Raw genomic sequence first — 8,607 nt, 5'->3', positions numbered from 1 at the left:
GGCCATCGTCACCTCAGGAACGTGGACATTCTGATTTAGATGATTCAGACGAGTAGTGTCCTGAACGTCGAACACTTGTATATATATCTATGGTAGCTATTATTATGTACTGTTTGGACTAGTATCATGTACTTCTTGGACCAATTTATATATGTCTAGTTTCTGTTTGTGCCATTATAGTTTCCAAATTTGAATGGTTTAGCCCTTTCTAAAAAATGAAGTCCCTTTTGTAACAGATCTGTTTTTGATTAAAACAATCATTTAAAAATGAAAGACCATTAGTCCCACGTGGTGTGCAGCGGAACCACGTGGCGTGCAGCGGAACCACTTTTGTTCTGGGGGTCGCTTCTCCTTCTTCTCCTTGTGCTAGATATTGGTTATGCACTAGGGGAACTAGGAGTAGAGACCATCATCGACGGTTGAAAAAATCAGGTGAGCTAGTGTCCACCATATATGAGAGAAGAAGAATGTCGTCTCTTATTGTGGGGGTCGCTTCTACTTCGAGAGAGATTGTCCATTTTGTGATGTGCCTTTGAATGGTGCATTTTGAACACACAAAAAGTATGTAGTTCAAATAAGTTCAAAAAAATGAAATCCCTTTGTAAGAGATGAGTTTTGGTTCGAAACCTTGCTACTTCGAGAGAGATTGTCAGTTTTGTACACGAACTGCATCCAGTTTTTGTCGTAGCCCTCTCAACTTTTTAACACATGCTATGTGGGTGAAATGATGATAGCATGCCAACTTTCAACATTTTCAGAGTTCATTTGTAGTGCTTTTCAATTTCAGGGTCAACTAGCTCAAAAAAAATAAGTAAATGCACGAAGAATACCAAATGAAGTCAGAAATTGTTGAAATTTTGTGATGTGCCTTTGAATGGTGCATTTTGAACACACAAAAAGTATGGAGTTCAAATAGGTTCAAAAAAATGAAATCCCTTTGTAAGAGATGAGTTCTCGTTCGAAACCCTGCTACTTCGAGAGAGATTGTCAGTTTTGTACACGAACTGCATCCAGTTTTTGTCGTAGCCCTCTCAACTTTTTAACACATGCTATGTGGGTGAAATGATGATAGCATGCCAACTTTCAACATTTTCGGAGTTCATTTGTAGTGCTTTTCAATTTCAGGGTCAACTAGCTCAAAAAAAAAGTAAATGCACGAAATATACCAAATGAAGTCAGAAATTGTTGAAATTTTGTGATGTGCCTTTGAATGGTGCATTTTGAACACACAAAAAGTATGGAGTTCAAATAAGTTCAAAAAAAATGAAATCCATTTGTAAGAGATGAGTTCTCGTTCGAAACCCTGCTACTTCGAGAGATAATAGTTTGGATAGTCACAATTATTAATTATGAAAATAAAAAATAGTTTTGCATTATTTATTCAATTTGACACACTTTTCATTATCATAGTTTTGTCAAATTTTCAAATATGCAAAAAGAATTTTTAATAAACATGGTTTTTAATTGAAAATAACAAAATAGTAATAGTTTGGATAGTCAAAATTATTAATTATGAAAATAGAAAATAGTTTTGCATTATTCATTCAATTTGAAACACTTTTCATTATCATAGTTTTGTCAAATTCTCAAATATGCAAAAAGAATTTTTAATAAACATAGTTTTTAATTGAAAATAACAAAATAGATAATAGTTTGGATAGTCAAAATTATTAATTATGAAAATAGAAAATAGTTTTGCATTATTTATTCAATTTGAAACACTTTTCATTATCATAGTTTTGTCAAATTCTCAAATATGCAAAAATAATTTTTAATAAACATAGTTTTTAATTGAAAATAACAAAATAGATAATAGTTTGGATAGTCAAAATTATTAATTATGAAAATAGAAAATAGTTTTGCATTATTTATTCAATTTGAAACACTTTTCATTATCATAGTTTTGTCAAATTCTCAAATATGCAAAAATAATTTTTAATAAACATAGTTTTTAATTGAAAATAACAAAATAGATAATAGTTTGGATAGTCAAAATTATTAATTATGAAAATAGAAAATAGTTTTGCATTATTTATTCAATTTGAAACACTTTTCATTATAATAGTTTTGTCAAATTCTCAAATATGCAAAAAGAATTTTTAATAAACATAGTTTTTAATTGAAAATAACAAAATAAGTTAATAGTTTGGATAGTCAAAATAATTAATTTTGAAAATAGCAAAAAATTGAAACTATATGAGAAATCATGGACAAAATTCAACCTGAATTCACTTTGAATTCAGATTGAATTTTCTCCACAATTTCGAATATAGTTTCAATTTTCAGTAAGTTTAGGCCCGTAAGCCTGCTTTAGAGAGGAGCTCGATGGACAAGCTGCGACGGGCCTTATAAACAAGTGTTAGTCCCCCTCGCTGGGCGAGGTGGGACTAAACTTAGCATGCAGCCGAGGAGGGGCTTTAGTCCCGGGTGGAGCCACGCCCCGGGAATAAAGACACCCTTTAGTCCCGGCTGGAGCCACGCACCGGGACTAAAGACCCCCTGCTTCCCGCCTCTTGGTGTGCCCGAAAAGAGGCCTTTAGTCTCGGGTCGTGGCTCCACCCGGGACTAAAGGGGGTCTTTAGTCCCGGCCCGAGCCACACACCGGGACTATAGATCCACCTATGTAAGCGGGACTTCGAAAATTTCCAACCCAATTCGTCCATTTCTCTTCTTCTTCCTCTCGTTCTTCTGCCCGGCGCGGCACATCGACGAACTAACCGACGCGGTCAGGCTGCCCGCCGTCCTGCTCGCCGCCGCCTGCCGTCCTCCTCGTCGTCGGCCGTCCTCCTCGCCGCCGCGTCGTCCTCCTCGCCGCCGCGTCGTCCTCCTCGCCGCCGCGTCGTCCTCCTCGCCGCCGCGCCGTCCTCCTAGCCGTCGCGCCGTGCTCCTCGCCGTCGCGCCGTCCTCTGCGCCGTCCTCCTCGCCGAGCGCCGTCGACACCTCCGGCCGGTAAGCCCCCCACCCCCTCCTCCCCAACACTCCGGCCAGTATAGAAGAAAAGAAGAAAAATGAGAAGAGAAGAAGAAAAAGGAGAAGAAAGGAAGAAAAAGGAGAAGAAAAGAAGAAAAAGTAAAATATTTTTTTGTCATTTAATTCCTATTGTTATTAGGTTTGTGCTAGATTATTAGGGTTAGTAATATTTAGAATTAGGTTAGGGTTACAAGAAGAAGAAATATGAACAAAAATAAGAAAATAAGATTAGGAAAAATGAATATAAGAAGAGGAGGAGAAGAAAAGAAGAAAAAGTATATATTGTATAGTGTATATGCTTAAGTGTATAGTGTATATAGTGTATAGTGTATAAGGGAGAGGAGGAATTTTTCTATAGTGTATATAGTGTATAGTGTATAAGAAAAGAAGAAAACAAGAGGAGGAGAAGAGAAGAAAAGAAGAGGACGAGAAGAAAAATGAAAATAAGAAGAGGAGGAATTTTGCTATTGTATAGTGTATATGCTTAAGTTAATAGTGTTTCTTAGATTATTGCTTAATTTTGCTATTGTATATGCTTAAGTGTTAATAGTTTAATTTTGCTATTATATATGCTTAAGTGTTAATAGTTTATTTTTAGCAAGAAAATTAATAGAACTAGTTTATTTTTTTAGTTCATTTTACGATGTCTATCCCGCATCCTCGTCGTCGACTCGGCGGAGGACAACTGCTTAATCAGAGGGGCCCTCTCCGGGACTGGGCTCCGCCCGGCTGGTATTGGGAGGTGCTACCTTCCGGGGGGCGTAGGTTGGTGAGGAGCCAGCCCGTCGTTGACCCGATCCTTGTTTGGTGGCGGTCACGTGGGCCAGTGAGGGTGCCGAGGCTTCCGGACACCGCGGAGGTGGTACGTCACCGTGTCAGCGAGGAGGATGAGCACGTCCGTCGCTACATGGTTGCGTTGGAGGGCAGGTTCGAGCATACCTGGCAGGTTCTTCGGGGATCTCACTGGAGCTATGATCCTGTGATGGTTCCTTCTCTTTGGGTGTCCACCGCCCGCGCCGATACCCGTCAGGCGCTACGGTTCTAGATGTATTAGTGATGCTATATGTATGATAGTATTCGAGGAGTATTAGTGATAATATTCGACGATGTACGGACAAAAGTGATGATGTATTAGCTTATAATTGAATGCATGCTAATTTGAATACTACTTTATTTTACGATTTGGTTTTGCTTATTGAATGCTCAAATTGGAAAAGTACTCCTACTTTAAATACTATGCAGAAATCTAGGAGTCCCGGGTGGAGCCACGACCCGGGACTTAAGTTGTTTTGGAACGGAGTTCCTGATAGAATAATTCTTTTTTGCTACAAAGGTTAAGAGAATCCGTTTTTTGCAGAACTATGGATCCACATATGAGGAACCTCGAAGAGGAAGAACTTCTCGAAGATATAATCAAAGACGGCCCCGACGTTGAACCAGCTGAATCTCCGTCGTCATATCTAAACCAGGACGTTCGAATGGAGGTCGAGCGACACGAAGATGAAGCCGATGGGGCAGGAGATAGGTCCAATGACGGAGAACGTGATAGCTCCACTGATGGAGAAGCCAGTGAAGAGGAGAAGTCCGGTGAGGTATACATATGAAGTTCGACAATCACTTGTAATATGTGAAAAATATTGGAGATAGCTCTATATTGTATACATATACATTCATTTGACGAATGTTTCTCCCTCTTAGGCCTCCACATCGAGCAAAACTACGAAACGAGGCCCGACTAGAAAGTTGGATGCACGGACGCATTACACATTTGAGGTGATATTTCCTACGGGCGAACCCAAGCTTCCTAAGAATGTTGCTGACACATTCAAGAAGCAATGCGGAGTTCTCGTTAGGGATCACGTCCCGATCAGCGTTCGGGAGTGGAACAAGCGCAAAGGGGCAGCCGATAGTGACTATGTCACCGAAAGGTACAAAGATAATCTTTGGAATGATCTCATGTCACATTTCAACCTGCCAGAATGTGAGAATGAAGACGCCGTAGACAAACTGAGGGCCAAAGTCAAGCAGTGGACTCTGAAGAAGATGGCCGAACTGTTCTGTAGCTGGAAGAATAAGCTATGGAAAAACTATCTGAAGACACAGAAAGTGCCAGTATTCGAGGGGTATATAGCCAAGCATGCGAATCACTGGAAGGCATTTCAAGAGTACAAGGAGTGAGAAGATGCCCAGGCATTATCAGAAAAGAACAAGATAAATGCCGACAAGAAGAAATATCACCAGAAGCTGGGGCCAGGGGGCTATGAGACTGCCATCCCAAAGTGGGATAAGAAAGAGCAAGATGTGATAGATAAAGGCATCGTACCTGAACCACTCCGTGATGAGTGGGAATTGAGAGCAAGAAATTGGTTCCTTGCGCATGGTGGGTCGTACGACGAAACAACAGGGGACCTCATCTGCAATGACGAGCTTAGGATACCCAGGGAGAATTGGAAAAGGATAGTGAAAGAAATTAAGGAGGGACAAAGAAAGTTCACTGCAGATGGAGATAAAGATTTGCTCACACTGGTCCTCGACAATGACGAACATGGAGGACGAACGCGAGGCTTCGGTCCTTCTTACCCGTGGTGGCTTGGGTTTGCCAGAGACCAAGACACTTACAGAAGCCGAGAGAGAGCAAAGAAGCGGCAACAGGATGACGAGAATGACAAGTTCAACCAGTTGCTTGCAAGGATTAACGAGCAACAGAAGCAGATTGATGAGCTTAGAGGAGTACCGCGCCAGGAAGATCCTGCACTTGATATTACCGGCGCCCCATCTAAGCGGAAAAGCAGCATGGCTGAATCTGAGGCCCCGCCCGACGATGAACGAAGAATGATAGAGGGCGGTCCCGGCTACCCCGTGGATGGAATCAAGGAGTCAACATCATGTGAACTTCATCAGAAATTGAAGAACATATCCATGAAGGTGGCCGTCGGAAAAGCTTTACCTTCTGGCCCTGACGCACGCTGGCATGGCCGTGAGATTCCAGCTGGCTTTGCTAAAGTCGGGGTGGATGAAATCATGGCGGGGTTTCATGATATGGAGCTCGACATAGCTGGACCCGAAGATGAGAGGACACTCGGAGAAGTACTGGGTGGAGTCATCCTATGGGACAAGAACTACATCAAGCTTCCAGGCTCGGCCCAAGGACAACACCGCCTCCGAGTCGTCGCAGGTCACCTACACCTCCATTACCTCCAAGCCCTCGACATGACGTCGGCCAGCACAACACGAGTCCATCTCGATCACCGCCGCCGGACTCGGGTCGTCCGTCTCCGCCGCCGCCCGCACATGATACTAAGCGGAAGCGTGCCAGCAAGAACGCTCCGTCGAAGATTTCTAAGCGACGGAGCTCCCCAAAGCGCAAACTGTCGCCCCTCCCAAAGGTACCTCATGCTAATCTTCCTATCAGACCTTATGATCGTACCCCCGAGGAAAACGCGAGGATAGCAAAGGAACAACATGATGCGCAGATGAAAAGGAAGGAACCCGAGCCCTGCCCGGAATACACCGAGAAGCACATAGCATGGGCAAAAGACTTCATAACCACTCCATCACAGTATGACTTACACTATAAGCCTGATGATTATACACGCACATTGCAGAAGGAAGTGAAAAAGAGCAGCTCACGTGCAAGTGCAAGTGGGAGCAAATCAAGTTCAACTACAAGCAAGAAAAAATCAGACGTTCCTCAGCTTGGACAACAGGCCAAACAGTCGATCCCACCCCTCAAGGTGTTAACCGAGAATGTTCCCCCTCCGGTGCAGGGGCAAGCTTTTGAAAGAGCAAAGGAGTTGGCGGATGAATGTGGTATCTCGGTGGAAGATTTGGTGGCTTCCCAAGACGACAGGATACCCAAGGCTGTGGTAGCCCCTAAGCCACAGTTTGTCATGGGAGAGCCTTTGGTCAGCAACGATGATCTCCCAACAAATATGCATTACTTGCATAAATGGTACTTAAGTGAATCAAAGAATGGGAGAACAATGATCGTGCTGAGTGTCCCACGGGAGTACTACGGCCGCTCCGAAGAAATCCATATCGACTTTGATGAACTCTTCCAGATGTACAATGGCGACGCCCTCGACAAATCGCTTATGAGTTGCTATTGTCTGTAGGTTTTTAATTCGTTGTCTACATATAACTTGTTTAGTTATTTCAATTCATTGTCTATATATAACTTGTACTCTATTATGCAGAATGAAGATTCTGGAGTGTAAAAGTAAGAGCATCCTAAATATTGGGTTTATTGACCCAGATAAAATACATATAGCGACGCTAACTGACAAACCCAAGGAGACGGAGGAAAACCTTCTAAGGTTTCTAACAGATCAAAATTTCTGTGACCACATACTGTTTCCATACAACTTCAGGTGAGGGTCTTTACTCTGTTGTGTCCATTCACTTATAAGTGTAATTGATAAGTTACTAACACACACATATATATATACATGTGCAGCTTCCATTGGATTCTGTTGGACATTCAAATTGATAAGGGAAGAGTTGATGCCTTCGACCCATTATCGAGACCCTTGGAACAGTTCCAAAGCCTGCAGGACATGCTCCAAGGGTAATTTTAATCATTCTTGCGCTCTATCGGTCTCTTTCGATGATTTTCTGTTATATCAATTAATGAAAAACTTAGCAAATCATTATCCTTCTCGGGCAGGGTTTGGAAGCGGTTCAAGTGCGTAACTACCGGTAACTTTCCTAAGAAGCTGACCTTTAGAGCGGCTCAGGTAAGTGGTAGTATGATATACTTCTATTAATTTTCAATACATTTATTATGCTAGATTATTATTTTGATTATATATATTCTCTTCTCGTAAATTGCGACCAGCAACCACGGGGAACGCATCTATGCGGATACTATGTTTGCGAGACCATTCGCACGTTTACCTGTGAGTTCAAGGATCACAGATTCGACGTAAGCAATGAACATTCACACCTCTATTTTTACCCGTCATTCTTTGTTATCATGATTGATATTCATATTCATCTCCTCTTCTTATATAGCACACGGCCATGAGGACGAAGGTCCTACCACAGCAACGCGCGATTGCTGTTGCAGAGGAGCTTGCGGGATTTCTGAGGACGGAAGCTATAGAAGACAAAGGACGATTTAGTGTAGCTAAGGTCCATTACTCATGTTCGTCCATGTAATCGAATAGACGGGCTCTAGTCCCGATAATTCAGATCTCCATATAATTGTATATATATGATCGCTTGTAAGATAAGTTAATCTTATATATATATATATATGCATAATTATTTCTATTTAAATTATATGAAAACTAATTCCTGAACACCAAGAGAGGCATCACGTTAATCTCCCGAACACCTAAACCCTAAAACACTAAAACCCAAAAATAATTTCATTCAAAAAAAAACCCAAAAACCAGCAAAATCTGAAAATCTTTAGTCCCGGACCGTGTAACGAACCGGGACTAAAGGGCCTGCCCCTGGGGCGCTACGAGGCGCCCACGTGGAGCACCTTTAGTCTCGGCGTGTAACAAGGCCGAGACGAAAAGGTTAGGCCTTTAGTTCCGCCCCTTTAATCCCGGTTGGTGAACCAGGACTAAAGCCCCTTAGGGCCGGGACTATAGGCCCTGTCCCCACTAGTGGTGGTTCTCCTTGAAT

Source organism: Hordeum vulgare, chromosome 2H (assembly GCF_904849725.1).
Source record: "Hordeum vulgare subsp. vulgare chromosome 2H, MorexV3_pseudomolecules_assembly, whole genome shotgun sequence".
NCBI lineage: Eukaryota > Viridiplantae > Streptophyta > Magnoliopsida > Poales > Poaceae > Hordeum > Hordeum vulgare.
Note: the sequence above shows the minus strand (reverse complement) of the source record.